The sequence below is a fragment of the Aedes albopictus genome, chromosome 3 (assembly GCF_035046485.1).
Source record: "Aedes albopictus strain Foshan chromosome 3, AalbF5, whole genome shotgun sequence".
Taxonomy (NCBI): domain Eukaryota; kingdom Metazoa; phylum Arthropoda; class Insecta; order Diptera; family Culicidae; genus Aedes; species Aedes albopictus.
The window spans coordinates 128,741,115-128,756,839 of NC_085138.1; the positions used below are offsets into that span (position 1 = coordinate 128,741,115).

At 38.8% G+C, this 15,725-nt stretch overlaps 1 protein-coding gene across 2 annotated transcripts in view; it reads right to left on the reverse strand.

Moving 5' to 3' along the window:
- Nucleotides 1-15,725, reverse strand: part of LOC109416447 (diacylglycerol kinase eta) — a 403,302-nt gene that overhangs the window by 243,985 nt on the left and 143,592 nt on the right. Inside the window, exon 1 of one of the 2 annotated variants that reach the window (XM_062843032.1) lies at nucleotides 10,937-12,726. The exons of the other annotated variant lie outside the window; for it this stretch is intronic. The gene's annotated coding sequence lies outside the window, so the exon portion shown is untranslated. Of the gene's footprint in view, nucleotides 1-10,936; nucleotides 12,727-15,725 lie in introns of those variants that run through there. 2 annotated transcript variants of the gene reach the window in all.

Genomic DNA, 15,725 nt, shown 5'->3' on the forward strand with positions numbered 1-15,725 from the left:
TGAAATATTTTTGATTTTACCATGCTTTTTTCTGCATGATACAGGAGGTGGCCAAAATGTTTGGGATATGCAACCTTTCTAACTCTCTCAAAAATGGTCAACATGCTGTAACTTTTCATAGAGTGCACCAAAAATTTTCAAATATTGACTGTTTGTCAACATATTATATGTGCATCACTGGTACAAATTTGGGCTCGATTGGTTAATCTTTCGCGAAGCTAGAACCGTTCTTGTAAAACACTATTTTTTAGACAACCAATTTTTGAACTCTCATATAAAGAAAGAGAAAAGTAAGTCAAATTTACAATACCGCCCAAAAATTACTAAATATGTTCTTTCTTCAATCCAAATAGGCTCTAATATATCTAATTAAAGATATCTTGAGAACAGAAGTAAAATTTCTTTGAATATCATATCTAATGACATTGATGTAAAAAATTACATTTTTTCGAGAAAAATCAAAAGTGTCAATCCATGATAACTTTTTTAAATCTTTAAAAAGTACCTAGGTTTCTGAGATATGACAGTTCAAAAACCAGCTGTCTGAAAAATAGTGTTTTACGAAAACGGTTCTAGCTTCGCGAAAGATTAACCAATCGGGCTCAAAATTTGTACCAATGATGTACATATGGGGGCATCCATCAAGTACGTCATGGTCCAAGGGTGAGGGGGGTGTGGGTTTGTGATAATGTGAAAAGCAATGTATTAGGTATAAGAAAAACACGTATGATTGGGGGAGGGGGGATTGGAAATTCTAACGTACTTAATGGATGCTCCCTATAATAGGTTGACAAACAGTCAAAATTTGAGAATTTTTTATGTACTCTATGAAAAGTTACAGCATGTTGAACTTTTCGTGAGAAAAAAAAAGTTGCCTATCGCAAACATTTTGGCCACCCCCTGTAGATCGAGCAGATTTAGTTTTTACATTGAGTTCGGTAATTATTATCATTTGTAAAAAAAATATCCAGAAGAAAGTGTAAATAGAAGACCATTTCGATATTTTCTCGACTTTCAAATTGCAAAGCATTGATAACCACCATTCAGTGATTACTTTAGAAAATCTTCCATGAAATCTTAAAAAAAAATCCATCTGGGATTCCTTCCGAAATTTCTCTGTGTATTCCTTTAAGAATAATTCCAGAGTTATCTTTGAAAAATCAATTTATGAACCCTTTTGAAGATTCTTATCGGTTCATCCAGAGACTTAAGGTCCCATTAGACGTGACAAATAGTTGGCTAAACAAGCCTAACAAATGACCATATAAATGTCGAACTTCAATGGCACATATTTGTCATAATAACAAACAGTCTAATGGAACCTTAAGACCTAAAGACAAGCATGTAGTAACAAAGCACTCTTCTATAAATCCTACTATGGATTCCTTCAGAAAACTTTCCATGGATTGCTTTAGAAAAATCTTCCACGGACTCCTTGAGAAAAAGAGAATCTTTGTGCCCGCCACACGATATACACATGCAAAATGGTTATTGGTAAAGAAAGCTCTTAGTTAATAACTGTGGAAGTGCTTTGCTTACAGAACACGAGGCTCAGAATTTGGTTTGGTCCTATTGAGGACTTTAGGCCAAGAAGAAAATTCCTTTAGAAGTTCTTCAGACATTCTTTTAATAAAAACATTCATCCATGTTCTCGTCCAGGAAGCTTCCCATGAATTTCTTTTGAAACTTTAGAAATTCTTCCAAGGTGTTCTTTAGAAAATCCTTCTGAAAAAAATAAATGTTCCTGGGTATTCCTTCCTAATTTTCTCGAAAGATTCAGAAGCCCAATATTTTTTTTATTATTATTGAGATTTTCAGCCCTTGACTGGTTCATTTCCGCATTCATAAGTTCTTTCAATGCTTGTTTCAGAAATTATTTCAACCAGCGATTTTTTTTAGAAAATATTCCATTGGTTCCTTTAGAAATTCATAGACGCTGTCCATAAAGTAAATAGACTCAATTTTGGCAATCGCAAGCCCCCCTCTCCCACGTAGTCTTTCGTCGACCATACACAATTTTCGTAATTTGTATAAAGCGTAGGGATAAGGACGGAGGCCTCTCACGGACGGACGTGAGGAGATTGAAAAGTGGAAGCAGCGCTTCGACGAGCTTCTAGATGACGTAAAGGACGTGGCCACGGGAGACTACGACAACAGAGGGAACGACCATTCCAATGCAGAAGAGGACGGAAATGACCCAACTCCCACGAAGAGGAAAGTTAAGGATGCCATTCACCAGGACAAAACCAACAAAACAGCTGGTAAGGATGGTATCGCAGCTGAACTCATCAAAATGGGCCAAGAAAAGTCTGCCACCTGTCTGCACCGGTTGATAGTGCACAGGCAAAATGGGATATGGGAAACCAAACAGCAACCGGAGAAGTGGAAGAAAGGGGTAATCTGCCCCATTCACAAGAAAGGCGACCATTTGGAATGGTTCTAGATGACGTAAAGGACGTGGCCACGGGAGACTACGACAACAGAGGGAACGACCATTCCAATGCAGAAGAGGACGGAAATGACCCAACTCCCACGAAGAGGAAAGTTAAGGATGCCATTCACCAGGACAAAACCAACAAAACAGCTGGTAAGGATGGTATCGCAGCTGAACTCATCAAAATGGGCCAAGAAAAGTCTGCCACCTGTCTGCACCGGTTGATAGTGCACAGGCAAAATGGGATATGGGAAACCAAACAGCAACCGGAGAAGTGGAAGAAAGGGGTAATCTGCCCCATTCACAAGAAAGGCGACCATTTGGAATGACAATCACTATTTTGAATGCTGCCTACAAAGTGCTATCCCAGATCATATTTCGTCGTCAGTCACCTAAAACGAATAAGTTCGTGGGAAGTTATCAAGCCGGCTTCATCAACGGCCGGTCGACAACGGACCAAATCTTCACCGTACGGCAAATCTTCCAGAAATGCCGTGAATACCAGGCCCCAACGCATCACCTGTTCATCAACTTCAAAGCGGCATACGACAGTATCGACCGCACAGAACTATGGAGAATCATAGACGAAAACGGCTTTCCTAGGAAGCTGACTAGAATGATTAAAGCAACGATGGACGGTGTGAAAAACTGCGTAAGGGTTTCGGGTGAACTATCCAGTTCATTCCAATCTCGCCGGGGACTGCAACGAGGTGACGGACTCCTCCCAGTCAACACACAATTGCATATGTTGTTGAAAAGGGTGCAAAAGTGGAAGCGATATGCGTACACTTTACACGCGGTTCAATGGAAGCATGTACGCATAAGACTTTGTGTTAGCTGGGTCATGCCTACTCTTCAACATAACTCTGGAAGAGCCTTGATCAACAGCCGGGGTTCAATTTTCACAAAATCCGACCAATTTGTGTGTTTCGCAGACGACATCGACATTTTAAATGGTGGCAGAGCTGTACACCCGCCGTAAACGCGAAGCAGTATAAGTCGGACTGGTGGTGAATGCCTCAAAAACAATGTAATGTAGTAATATGTATTACGATAAACGGGGATACCTTCAAGGCGGTGAAGGAATTCGTGCTAAGGATGATCTTGGCGGTGTACAGGAGGATGGTGTGTAGTAGAGAAGGAAGAACCACGCAGCATCCGAGAGGTGGGCAGGGCATGTTGCAAGAATGCTGGATATCAACACTGCAAAGTTGGTGTTCGCGACTGATCCGGTTGGCACAAGAAGGTGTTGTGTGACTTGTACACGCAAAAAAATCCGTTCCGATATACGTGCACTCCCAGTCACGGCAACGGGAACAAACGAGAAGTATGCATAGCAACGATAACAACAATAAGAAATGTACACCGTGACATAATGTCACGGTTTCTAGAACGCCCATATTGACAGTTGGAACTAGTTCCAGTTCACGGTGTATATTTGCTTGTTCTCATATTTGCGTTTGTTTGTTCACGTTAATCAGAACGGTTTTCTGAGCGTGTAATTAGATACTTGGTAATTGTCAATTGGCAACATTTCGTGCCTTCTAATTACAAGTTTTTCCAGTATGTTTCAGACATACCTGCAAATCTGGTAAAGTGCCAGTAAAATGGGCAATATGTGTCATTGATTTTATGTAGATCCAATATCATTAGGGCATAAGTTAGCCTGTTGACAGTAAATAATAAACAAAATAAACCAATAAAATTAAAGACATGTTTTACGTATTATTGGAAAAAAATCAATCCGAGAATTATTAGTAAATTTTCTAGGGAAGTTGCATTAGCTATTTCTAAAAAAAAATCCGATATTGTTCCATGTGTCTTTTTAAAAAGGATTTCTTTCAGCAAATCTTCCACGGATTCCTTCACAAAGCTTGTAACGGATATCGTGCTGCTAGTTCAGCCGATCGTGTGGATATCCCCAATATGGATGAGCACGGTTACGAAGAGCTGAGTGACCACGTGGATGATCGGCATTCTCCAGTCCCGACAACGAATCCAGAGTTGCAGCGGAAGAGTGTGCGATTCAAACGAGTAGTTAGTTCGTGCTAGACCCTCGATAGGGAATGCTATACGCAGATTTTGATTTGTATTTTTGATAAATTAATCAATAAAGAATTATATATGGATTTTGTTCGCTACAAGCTCTACTGGCATTTTAGTTCCATAGTTGAAATCCATGAGTTACCTCAGAAATTTCTGCATGGATTTTTTCAAAAATCTCTCCTGAATTTTCTTGCGGTTTCTTTTAGAAAAACAAATGCTCTGAACTCCTTCACAATTTGTTTTCTTTGGATTTCCTTAGAATATCTTCTAATTTTCTTTAAAAAAATCGTTCAGGGATTCATTGAATTAATTCTTAATGGATACCTTGAGATAATCTTCTAGGGATTCAAAAATAAAAAATCTCCGACGTTTTCCTTAGAAATTCTTCTAGAGATTTTTGTTTTTACTGAGAGAGACTTTTCTGTTCTCGGCAGTTGTCTCTTATTCCAAAGAATCTCTCAGAAATTTCTCGAGGGATTCCTTTAGAAAATCTTCTATTGATTCCTACCAAAACCGTACTATGGATATGTTTAAAAAATACTCCAAGAATTTGTAACTAAAATCTCAATGATTCTTTCAAAAATTCTTCCACAGATTGTTTGGGAATTTTCCCCAGAGCTTCAGAAATGCCGTTGAGAACTAGGTTGAGAATTTCTTCAGAAATTTTACCAAAAAATCATTCAGAAAGTTTTTCAAAGATTTCTTCTGAAACTTCTCAGAAATTTTCTCAGTGATTGCTTCATGAATTTATTCAGAAATCTTTCCTGAATTATTCTAGCGATTTCTTTTAGAAAATCATGAAATTTTGCACTGGATTTCCTTAGATTATCTTTCAATTTTCTTTAAAAAAAAAACATTCAGGGATCCATTGAATAACATTTCTTAGCTTAGCTTAGCTTTGACTGACTGCACATATCTATGGTTGCTATTCCGTAATTGACCCGAACCAATGACAGTTGCACAATGAATCAACTGAATAATTGACTGGGAGTGGTCAACATTTTCACTGTGCAACCTTCAGAGGCTCTCTATAACGGTACAATAACAGCGCCGGCCACGTCCTTGCAGTCAGGTTGGAAGAGGGAAGGAATGTTAGTCACAACCTTTGTAGTATGAAAGTTGGCGTTTACCGCATGTCTCCACCAAAGCCTGCAGGAAGAAGTGCTTGTTAATAGGGAAGGTATCGTTGGGTCGGGATTCACTTTGATAAGTAATATGGCCTTTCAGGGATCCATTGAATAACGTTTACTCTAAAAACTCTTTCAGAGATTTGTTCTACTCAGAAAGACTTAACTGTTGTCGGAATTCGTCTCTTATTGCAGAGATTCCTCCAAAAAAATCTTGAGGAATTCCTTCAGAAAACTGTCTATGGATTCCTTCCCAAATATCGCTATGGATATCTATTAGCGTGGTTCAAAAAATCGTTTTTGCTCCACACCGCTTATTCGATTCGTAACCAGATTCTAAGCCTTCTCCCAAAAAATGAGCTGATTTGGATGAAAATTGAGAGTGCACAAGCCCTTCAAAGTTTGTATGGGAATTACTATGGGAAAAGGATGTTTTTCATTCAATTGACCGTAGCATTTTCCCAAGTGCCCTGGAGTGTTAGTTCACCCTTGGTTCTCCCAGGCTACTCTATTAGCTACAACTTTGCCGAAGACCATATTCAAATCGGGCGCCTCATTAATTAGTTATCGATTTTTATCCAACTGCAGAAACTTTAACAGTGATCGTTCAGCTTCCCAGCAGGCAACATTGCTGCACATGGTGCCAAAGATAGCATACATAAATCATGGCTACTATGTTTCAAGGCAAATTGCAGTGATGCCCATCGAATAGTGTAATCATCATGATCAAAGATTTTTATTCTGGATTAAAATCGATAGCTAATTAATGAGGCGTCCAATTTGAATGTGGTCTTCGGCAAAGTTGTAGCTGATAGAGTAGCCTAGGAGAACCAAGGGTCGACTAACCCTCTAGGGCACTTGGGGAAATTCTACGGTCGATTGAATGAAAAACATCGATTCCCCATAGTAATTCCCATACAAACTTTGAAGGGCTTGTGCACTCTCAATTTTCAACCAAATCAGCTCATTTTTTAGGAGAAGGCTCAGAATCTGGTTACGAATCAAATAAGCGGTGTGGAGCAAAAACGATTTTTTGAACCACGCTAATATCTATATATATAAAAATGAGTTTGAAGATCCTTTGAGGAAACAAAACTCACGAACGGCTGAACCGATCAGAATGACTCTTGCATGATTTGAAGCGTATTCATCGTAGCTGTGTTTATAAGTAAAAAAAAATACGAAAATTAACTGAAGAAGTTAGAAAATTGAAAAAGTAGTGATTTGCATGACCTGGGAAGAAAATCAACACGATCGAAATGAAATCAATCTAGAGTGCGGTGCTGCAATAACCAACAGTTGTTCAATCACCACATTGGGCAAGACGAAGTTTGCCGGGACAGCTAGTGTTTAAAAAAAAACAAGAATTCATTAATGAAATCTCAAGGATTCTTTCAAAAATTCTTCCACTGATTTTTTTATGAATTTTCCCCAGAGCATCCTTCATAAATGCCGTTGGGAATTTCTTCAGAAATTTCACAAAAAAATCATTCATAAAGTTTTTCAAAGATTCTTTCTGAAACTTCTCAGAAATTTTCTAAGTAAATGCTACATGGATTTATTCAGAAATCTCTCCTGAATTATTCTAGCGACTTCTTTTCTTATCTTTCAATTTTCTTTTAAAAAAAATCATTTAGGGATCCATTGAATTATGTTTCCTTTAAAAATTATTTTACAGATTTTTTCTCCTCAGGGAGACTTTACTGTTGCCGGAAATTGTCTCTTATTTCAGGGATTCCTTCAAAAAATTCCTGAGGTATTCCTTCAGAAAACTGTTTATAGATTCCTTCCCAAACATTGCTATGGATATCTTCAAAAAATATTCCAGAAACTCATTATTGAAATCTCAAGGATTATTTCAAAAATTCTTCCACAGAATATTTAGAAATTTTCCGCAGAGCTTGTTTCGGAATTGCCGTTGGGTATTTTTTCAGAAATTTCACAAAAAAACATTTGGAAAGTTTTTCAAAGATTCTTTCTGAAGCTTCTCCTCGAGTTAAAAAGTCTTGGAATCAGAAGACCCACCAGGGATTCCTTTATATTATTTCCCGGGATCCAGAAGTTTTCCATTTCTTTATTGTTGATATTTTAAGGCATAGATTGGCTAAAACCCGCATTCAGAAGGTTTTTCAAAGATGGTTTTGAAATTCTTTCAGACAGCGATTTTTTTTTTAGAAAATATTCCGATGGTTTTTTTTTTTCAGAATACGTACAGATATTCCAGAAGGAAATTTCTCATGTGATTTATTTGATTCCTCCAGGATTTTTTAAGAAAATCCTCCAGGTGCTCTGTTGGAGGATATCTCTAGAAAGTTTTCTGAATGAATTCTCTTGGAAATCGACCAAGCGTTTCAACAGAAGTTGCCTCTGATATTTCTCATTGAATTTCTTAAGAGTTTGTTTCTGTGATTCAATAAGAAACTGCACTGAGATTCCTTCAAAAACACCCACTGGAATTTATACAGCAGTTGGATCAGAAGTTTCTTCCAAAATGATTTCAGGAATTCTTTTTATAATTTAATAATTTCTTCCGATTTCTTTCAGAGATTTCTTCAGAAATGTCTCAAGGGACATTGTCGGAATTTTAAGGATTTTTTAGGTCTTTAAGCGATACTTTTCTTCAATAGTTCTTGCATGAATTTCTAAAATTTTCCCTAAAAAGACCAGCAGAAACTCATCCAAAAGTTTTTTTTATGAATTCCTTGAGAAATTCTTTGAAGTATTCATGCAGAAACTCCTACGAAGATTTTTTTTTAATTGCTTTTGAGATTCTTTCAAAAATTCCTCTACAGTTTTTTTTCAGCAATTTTTCCCAAAATTGCATAAAATTTGAATTTTTTGATCTTCTAAAGAAATTCTTCTAGTTTTCTGAAAAAATCTGGGAAGAACTCCAAAAGTAGACGGGCTTGGTGGTCTAGTGGCTACCGCTTCTGATTCATATGCAGAAGGTCCTGGGTTCAATCCCTGGCCCGTCCCTTTCCTCCTACTTTGTATCTTTTTATATACTTTCTGCCTCTTCTCTAAATATTCAACTCATGTATATTAACATGTTCATAGCCATCGCTAGAACAGAAACGGGTTGAAAAAGCTGTTTCTTTTCCTTCCAACTTTCCTATCACAGTTTCAAGCTATCAAATAACGCCTACGAGTAATGCAATCAAGCGAACTGTGCCACAATATCTTCAAAGTAATAAATACACTAATCAATTACCTTACGCTTAGCAGCCACCACCCATTGCCAACCACCATATCCCTCCAACATGCCGACACTCGCATGAATTTGTGCAGACGCAGAGGTATATTCGGTCTGATGATGATACAAACGATTGCAATCATCATCCCCTTCCCCACATTGACCTGCAACCTGACGTGGCAAGCGCCATTGTCGCCTAAAAATAGAAGATCACCAACGCTCACACACTGAAGATATATACTCTTCGGGCTCCGGCAGATATCTCATTGGTTCCTCGTGTGAGTGTAGCTGGTCTGGCGATACTGGAGTATCATCCACGGGCGGTCAATCAAGCTCAAGCTCAAGCTCAAAATTCGAGAAGAACTGCAAAAGATACCTATGGGACATTCTTGAAAAGCTTTCGGAAAAATTCTTGGACCAAAATACTTGAAGCTATTTTTTAAGTAATCTCTGGAGGAATGATCCTTGGGGGGCTACCTGATTGAATTCTCTGAGATATCTCTGAAGGAAATTCTAATAGAATTTGAAGAGAAGCTTCAGAAGAAATGCTGGAAAAAATATCAAAGAAAAACTCCTGAAGGAATATCTGGAGTAGCTGTAGAATTTCTCAAGATAAGGAAGTCCCGATAGAACTTCTGAAAATCAAAGTCCTGGATAAAATATCCACAAAATGGTCTCCAATGAAATACTCCACAGTGAATAAAAAAATCTATATGGCTGCAACAACCTTCATTTCTTCTTATGGCACAGTGCTCATTGATGTATTTGATGAAAAAAATACCCAAACAATTATGCAAAATCGTTAAACTCATCGAACTTGTCAGGAAATTTTCTGAGCGACTGTAATTTCACCTTAAAATTTTGAAATTTCTTGAATATATTGTTTTTTTTTTCGATTGCCAATGGTACTTTTGTAGTTTATTTTGTTTCCACATGTGTTTATTTATCGGCAATATTTGAATTTTTCATGAAAAATAGCCACTTTTTATGTGTCCTGTATGTTGCAGTCTCCAAGGAACCACTGAAGAAATTTCTGAAGGAAAGCAATTGTTTGAAGGAATTTCTAATGGAAGATCTGAAAAACCCTTTCCAAATACTGCTTATATTATTTCTTGGAAACATCATTGAGACGTGCCAAGGAATAATGCTCTGGGAAAACTCCTGAAGGATCACCGATAAAATCTCTGAGGAAATTGCTGAAGGAAGGTTTGAAAATATACTAAAATGAATTTACGAAGCAGTCCTTGAAGGAATACCTGAAGAACATTTCGGAGAAATCATTTAAGGAACTTATAGGAGAATCTCTTCAAGAGATTCTCTAGACAATTTTCTGGAGAAATGCTGGAGAATAATTCTTGGAGTCATTTCTTAGTAAATTTCTGAGAAAATCTCTGGAATAAGTCTCGATGGTCCCAGGAGATAATAAAGAGGAGTTCCCGAAAGAACCTTTGGAGAAATTCCAGCAAGCATTTTTGAAAAAAAATCCTGAAAAAATTGAAGGCATCCATAGAGGAATTCTTGCAAGAATCTCTAAAGGTATTTCTGCTAGAATTTCTAGATGTTATCCTGCAAGAAACCGTGAAGAAATGTTTGCTCGAATGACATTTTTTTAAATAATTTGTGGAAACTCCTCAACACGATTTTCTTGAGGAATTTCTAGAGGAATTCCTAGAGAAATCTTTCAGAAAGACTGTTGTAGTTAAACAACTACTGTTGTTTGACCTTCAGGGGGTGAAAGTTCAGTAGGTCGGCTCCAGAGGCACGTTCTCCTCCATTGTTTGACCTTACGTTGTGTTTAGTACTCTGTACAATGCGGAATACAAGTAAGAATAATGTTTTTGTAATCTTTTATGAAATTCATATTTTGTGTACTTCCTGTTTTCCCTTAGCTAATCAACAATTAGATCGATTACACTATTGGTGGTCATAAATTGTTTTAATGAAACATGCTCGTTTAATTTTTAATAAGCAGTCAAGTCGATCAATGATTAATTGCTCACAAAAATCTTGAAAATACAGCTTGAAATCTAACCCCCATTCGCACAGATCAATCAATAAATAACTCATCCACTTTGACTCACTTTCCCTCATATTTTAGAAACCACCTTATCCCCTTCCAGAAACTACTGCACTTACCTATGGTCTCGTTATTTATTCACGCCGTCGGCTTTGTAGTCTCTCTCTGCAGCGCGCACTATGTCGCTGCTATGGAATGGGAGGAAAATCGGCGTTTTTCCGCTTTTCCTTTTAACTTCACTCAACGCTGACCACAGAACGGTCGGTCGCGGTAACAACGTCCTCCGCTGCTCTTCCGCACACCACTGACTGCTGCGGCGTATTGTTTATTTGATTTTAATCGGTTTTCCAACCGCGAATCTTGTATCCACTTGCTATGGGCACTACACAAGCACGCATCGCACCCGGAATGATATTGGACCGTGCGGGGAGGACCTTCAGTATGTGGTTGTCGCTGTCTCCGGTTTTTCCGTCTTCGGGTCCGGCAATGGAGCAACTTTTCCTTTTATCTCAAACCACACAAACGATTGATGTATCTATAATAACAGCACTAAAACTACCATTAACGGCTAATGGGCACACATTTGTTCATCAACAGTAGTGCAAGTAGGAAGGGGCTCTGCTTCACTGCCCCTGGTTTTATGAGCTATCCACCGGAACTACTACAGAACGAACTACTTTGCAACACGTGCACGTGGTGTATGGTGTATAGATATGATAGAAAAACAGATCCAGAAAGTGTCGCCAAGGCGTAAGGCAGAGTGGGTATCGGTGTCACAGGGAAGAAGAGGGACTCAGAGCCGCTAGAACACGCAGACACTTGATAGATATTGCTTTTAGGTTGATAATACTTTGCTCAGCGATTTTCTTCTGGAATAGATTAGATCTTTTCGGTGACTTACTTCACTAAACACTACTTAGTAACTCTTCAACAGCTTTCTTTATAAGAAGGAGTAAGGCTTTCTTCGGGATAACAGAAACAGGAAAGGTAGACTCTTGTTTTTTTACCACTTCAATAAACTTCTCTCAACAGCCAACGGCTTTAACAAACTTCTGAATTTTTAGTCAAAGCTCCTTCGGAGCCAAGCATCCAGCCAGTAACTTTTCACTTTCACTTTGATTCACGGTTTGTACAGCCAAACTTTATCGCTCACCCAGAAAGAGAATCATCGATTTTCCACCCGGGTTCTAACCGACGACGATGCTACGCCGACTTTTTATCTCCACCAGAGTTTCCAAGCCCTGAGCCCTCTGCTGCTACCTTCTTCGGTTGATCACCTTCCTCTTCTAAAAGTCCACCGTAAGGTTCCGGTTCCAACGAGCCGTGGCAGCAAGACGCTAGCACCTAGACAGTACTGACTCCCAGCCAAGGTGCACACCTTGGTTTTGATCTGCACTTCCCGCTTCTCCCAAAAAGTAAAAATTCTCCATGCGGCCGATTCGTTCTCATTCTCTCGCGCTCGCGAACTTCCGAACACGTTGTTTTCTGGGTGGAAAATTGTTGCTTCTGTCGCTGCTGGCTTCTGGCGAGGAAAACCCCACGCTGCTGCTTGTTGAGAGATGGGTTTATCCTTTAATCTGGAGAGTCGTCTTCGAAGAGTCAAAGAGATAGAGAGCGACCCCGACGAAGCAGAAGTTTTCCAAGAGAGATTAACCATGCCTGGGGAAAAGTTCTAACCAGTTACGGAGAAAAGATGCTGCAACGTGATTACTGCGGTTCTCTGGGCATTATCGTCGTTAGCGTCGCAGTTGGCGTCACAGGGGGGCGAGGGACTGTGGGAGAATTGCAACGTTTTGTGACCCAATTCGACATGGTTTATACCAGATGGAGGATGCTCAGAAAACACGTGTTATTCAACTTGTGGCTGGCGAAGATTTTCCAGAAGTGGAGGGCGGGTGGTTTTGGTTGTTATTCTATTCTATTCTATTCTAGTGCTTGCACAGCCAGTATTGAAAAGCATCCTGGAAATATCAAAATTTCTTCTGATATTTTCTTGTCAGCATTGATATTTGCAGCATATCATAGATGTGATACAAATATTAAAATGGCCAGGCCCACTGTGCAGACTATTGGATTGAAAGATAATTCAAAAATATAAGGCAATCAGGTTATCCACTTATGAATGGCATGATTGACAAACCTTTTTGAATTGAATAAAGGAAGAAACGGGGACAACCGTACCAACCGTTTCTGTGGGTGGGTGGTTTTGGTTGTTATTAAACTAAACAGTTCGGTTACGTACTTTTACATCGCAAATTCTATATACATATAATCCTTAGTACGTAGCTCTAAGTCGTGATAGATCCCAAAGATTAACTATCTCGTACAATTGGGGTCTATTGGATATTGTGGCATTGAACTTTTGATATTCTTTATAGATAAATCGAAAGAACACATTTGATCCAATATGTATGTTTTGATAGCCATATATGCTGGCCGACCTAGCTCTAGAGATATCACAGAATCGCGGAAAGAAACAACAAATACTCTACCAGTTTTGGTTCGTCACCTACAGTACTGCTGGTAAAAAACATCAAATGAGGAGCGATCACTAACTATCCAATACTTCTCCCAGGGCTGGATTTAAGGGAGCACTGGGGGACTGGCATGGCCCCGGTTCCCTACATTTCAGATGGCCCACAAAATCTCACTGATTTGTCTGTGAAAGAAGTTTTTTTTTCAACCACCGAACTTTAACCCGTAAACATCCGGGACGAATATCCGTGGCTTTTTTGTATTTTTTTTAAAGATAAATTCAAATTTGATCGTTTTTCCTTTCATCAATAGTTTTGACTGATCCTTAACATGTAAAAGTATTACTGTCCATCATAGTATGTTGGAGTTTTCATCCCACATCTATTCTAAGGCCTCCAAAGTACTCCGATGTTTGTGTCACAAATCCAACATTCTAAACCAAATTTTATACACGATGAATGATCACAGAACATAGTCTACGGTACTCAAAAAGCCTCAAAGCATCCCTAGAAAATTAATGATACATGAAATGCATGATCTAGGTCATCCAAACTACTCTGGAATTCATTTTAAGAAGATCTACTGGGTGTACCGTCATTTGTGTTCACTCTCTTCAGGAAAGTGTGTCACGTTGATGTCCATTAGCCCTCGCAATGCTACGAGGAACTTGATATTATGGTAGTTGGACATTCCGTGAAACACAAATGGCCTCCAATACACATTGAAGTTTGGGTTACATTATCTACATACTGTATTATGCTTAAATTGTCAAAAATATTCGTGGAATGTAGTCTATACTACTGATGAAACCTCAGTACACAACTATAATGCTTTTGGTGGTTCATGGGATATTCCTGGCTTTCCAAACTATTCTGGAATTAGGTCCTTCAAGGTCTACAGACTCTGCTATTCTTTCTCCTCACTCTATCGGCATAATTCTTTCACGATTGTGCCTGTTGCACCTCATTACGTGTATCTCTATGTGTTGCTAGTTAGTTGTCTACTGGCATATAAATGAACCCCAATGTATTATGGGTCACAATATCTGTAAATACGCTACTCTTAGAGCCTGAAGAATTCCTCCAGAAATTGTCCAAGGGATTCCACCTCCAATCCTTCCAAGAATGGTTCCTGTGATTGCTCCAGGAATCAACCAAGAATTCATCCAGGGGTTCCTCCTGGAATTTATCCGGGGATTTTTCTATGAAATCCTGCACGAATTCGTGTCGGGATCCGCCAGAAAATCCTACAGGGATTCCACCAGGAATCACTTCGAGGATTTCTCCAGCAATTCATCAGGGGAGTCTTTCCGAAATTCCTGCGAAGGGTTCCTCCTTGAATTCCTTCAAAGTTTCCTCCGGAAATTCCTCTAGGGGACCCTTCAGGGATTCCTCCAGGGATATCTCCAGGAAATCCTCCATCGAATTTCTTTAGTGATTCCCGTTGAAATTCCGCCAGAAATCCGCAACGGATACAATAACAAATTCCTTTAGGAATTCCATCACAAATTCATTCGAAAAATTCTCAAATTCAGACTTCTCAAGTGATTCATCAAGGGATTCTTCCGAAATCCTCCAGAAGTTGTTCGAGGATGGAGTTCCTCAAGGAATTCCTTCAGAAATTCTAACAGGGATTCCTTCAGGATTTTCACAAGGAATTTCTCCAGGGATTTCTCCAGGGATTTCTTCAAGGATTTCTCCAGGGGTTTCTCCAGGAATTCCTCCAGGATATATTCCAGAAATTCATCCAGCAAACACTCCAGGAATTCCTTCCGGAATTACTCCAGGAATTTCTTCAGCAAATACTCTACGAATTCCTCCAGGATTTTTTTTTACTTATTCGTTTATTTGGCAGGCTCAGGCACCTCATGGGCATAACTGAGCCGAAATCATTTGTTGTTTTTTTTTTTACAACATATCCTCCAGGAATTATTCCAGGAATTTCTCCAGGAATAACTGCAGGAAATGTTCCGGGAAATACTTTGAAAATTCCTCCCAAAAATATTCAAAGAATTCCATCGAGAACAATTTCATGAATATCGTCAGAATTACTTCATGAATTCTCACAGGAAGTTTTTCAGAAATTCCCCTAAGAAATCCTCCAGGAAATTCTTTAATAGTTCATTAACAAATTACTACTCTTCCAGAAAGTACTCCAGGGATTCCTTCAAGATTTTCTCCAGAAATTTCTTGTAGGAATTCTTGGAGAGATTTCTGAAAAAAATCTTCAAAGAATTCTTGAAGAAATTCCTAGAGAGTTTCTTGGTGGAATTCTTGAAGGAAGTCTTGGAATACCCAAAGAAATGTTGGAAACGGAATTGCGGAAGGGATTGTTGTTGGGGGAATTTACGACGGTTGTCTTGAAGGAATTCATGGAGGAGTTCTTGGAGGCTTTTCTTGAAGGAATTCTTGGAGGAATTCCTGAGGAGATTCC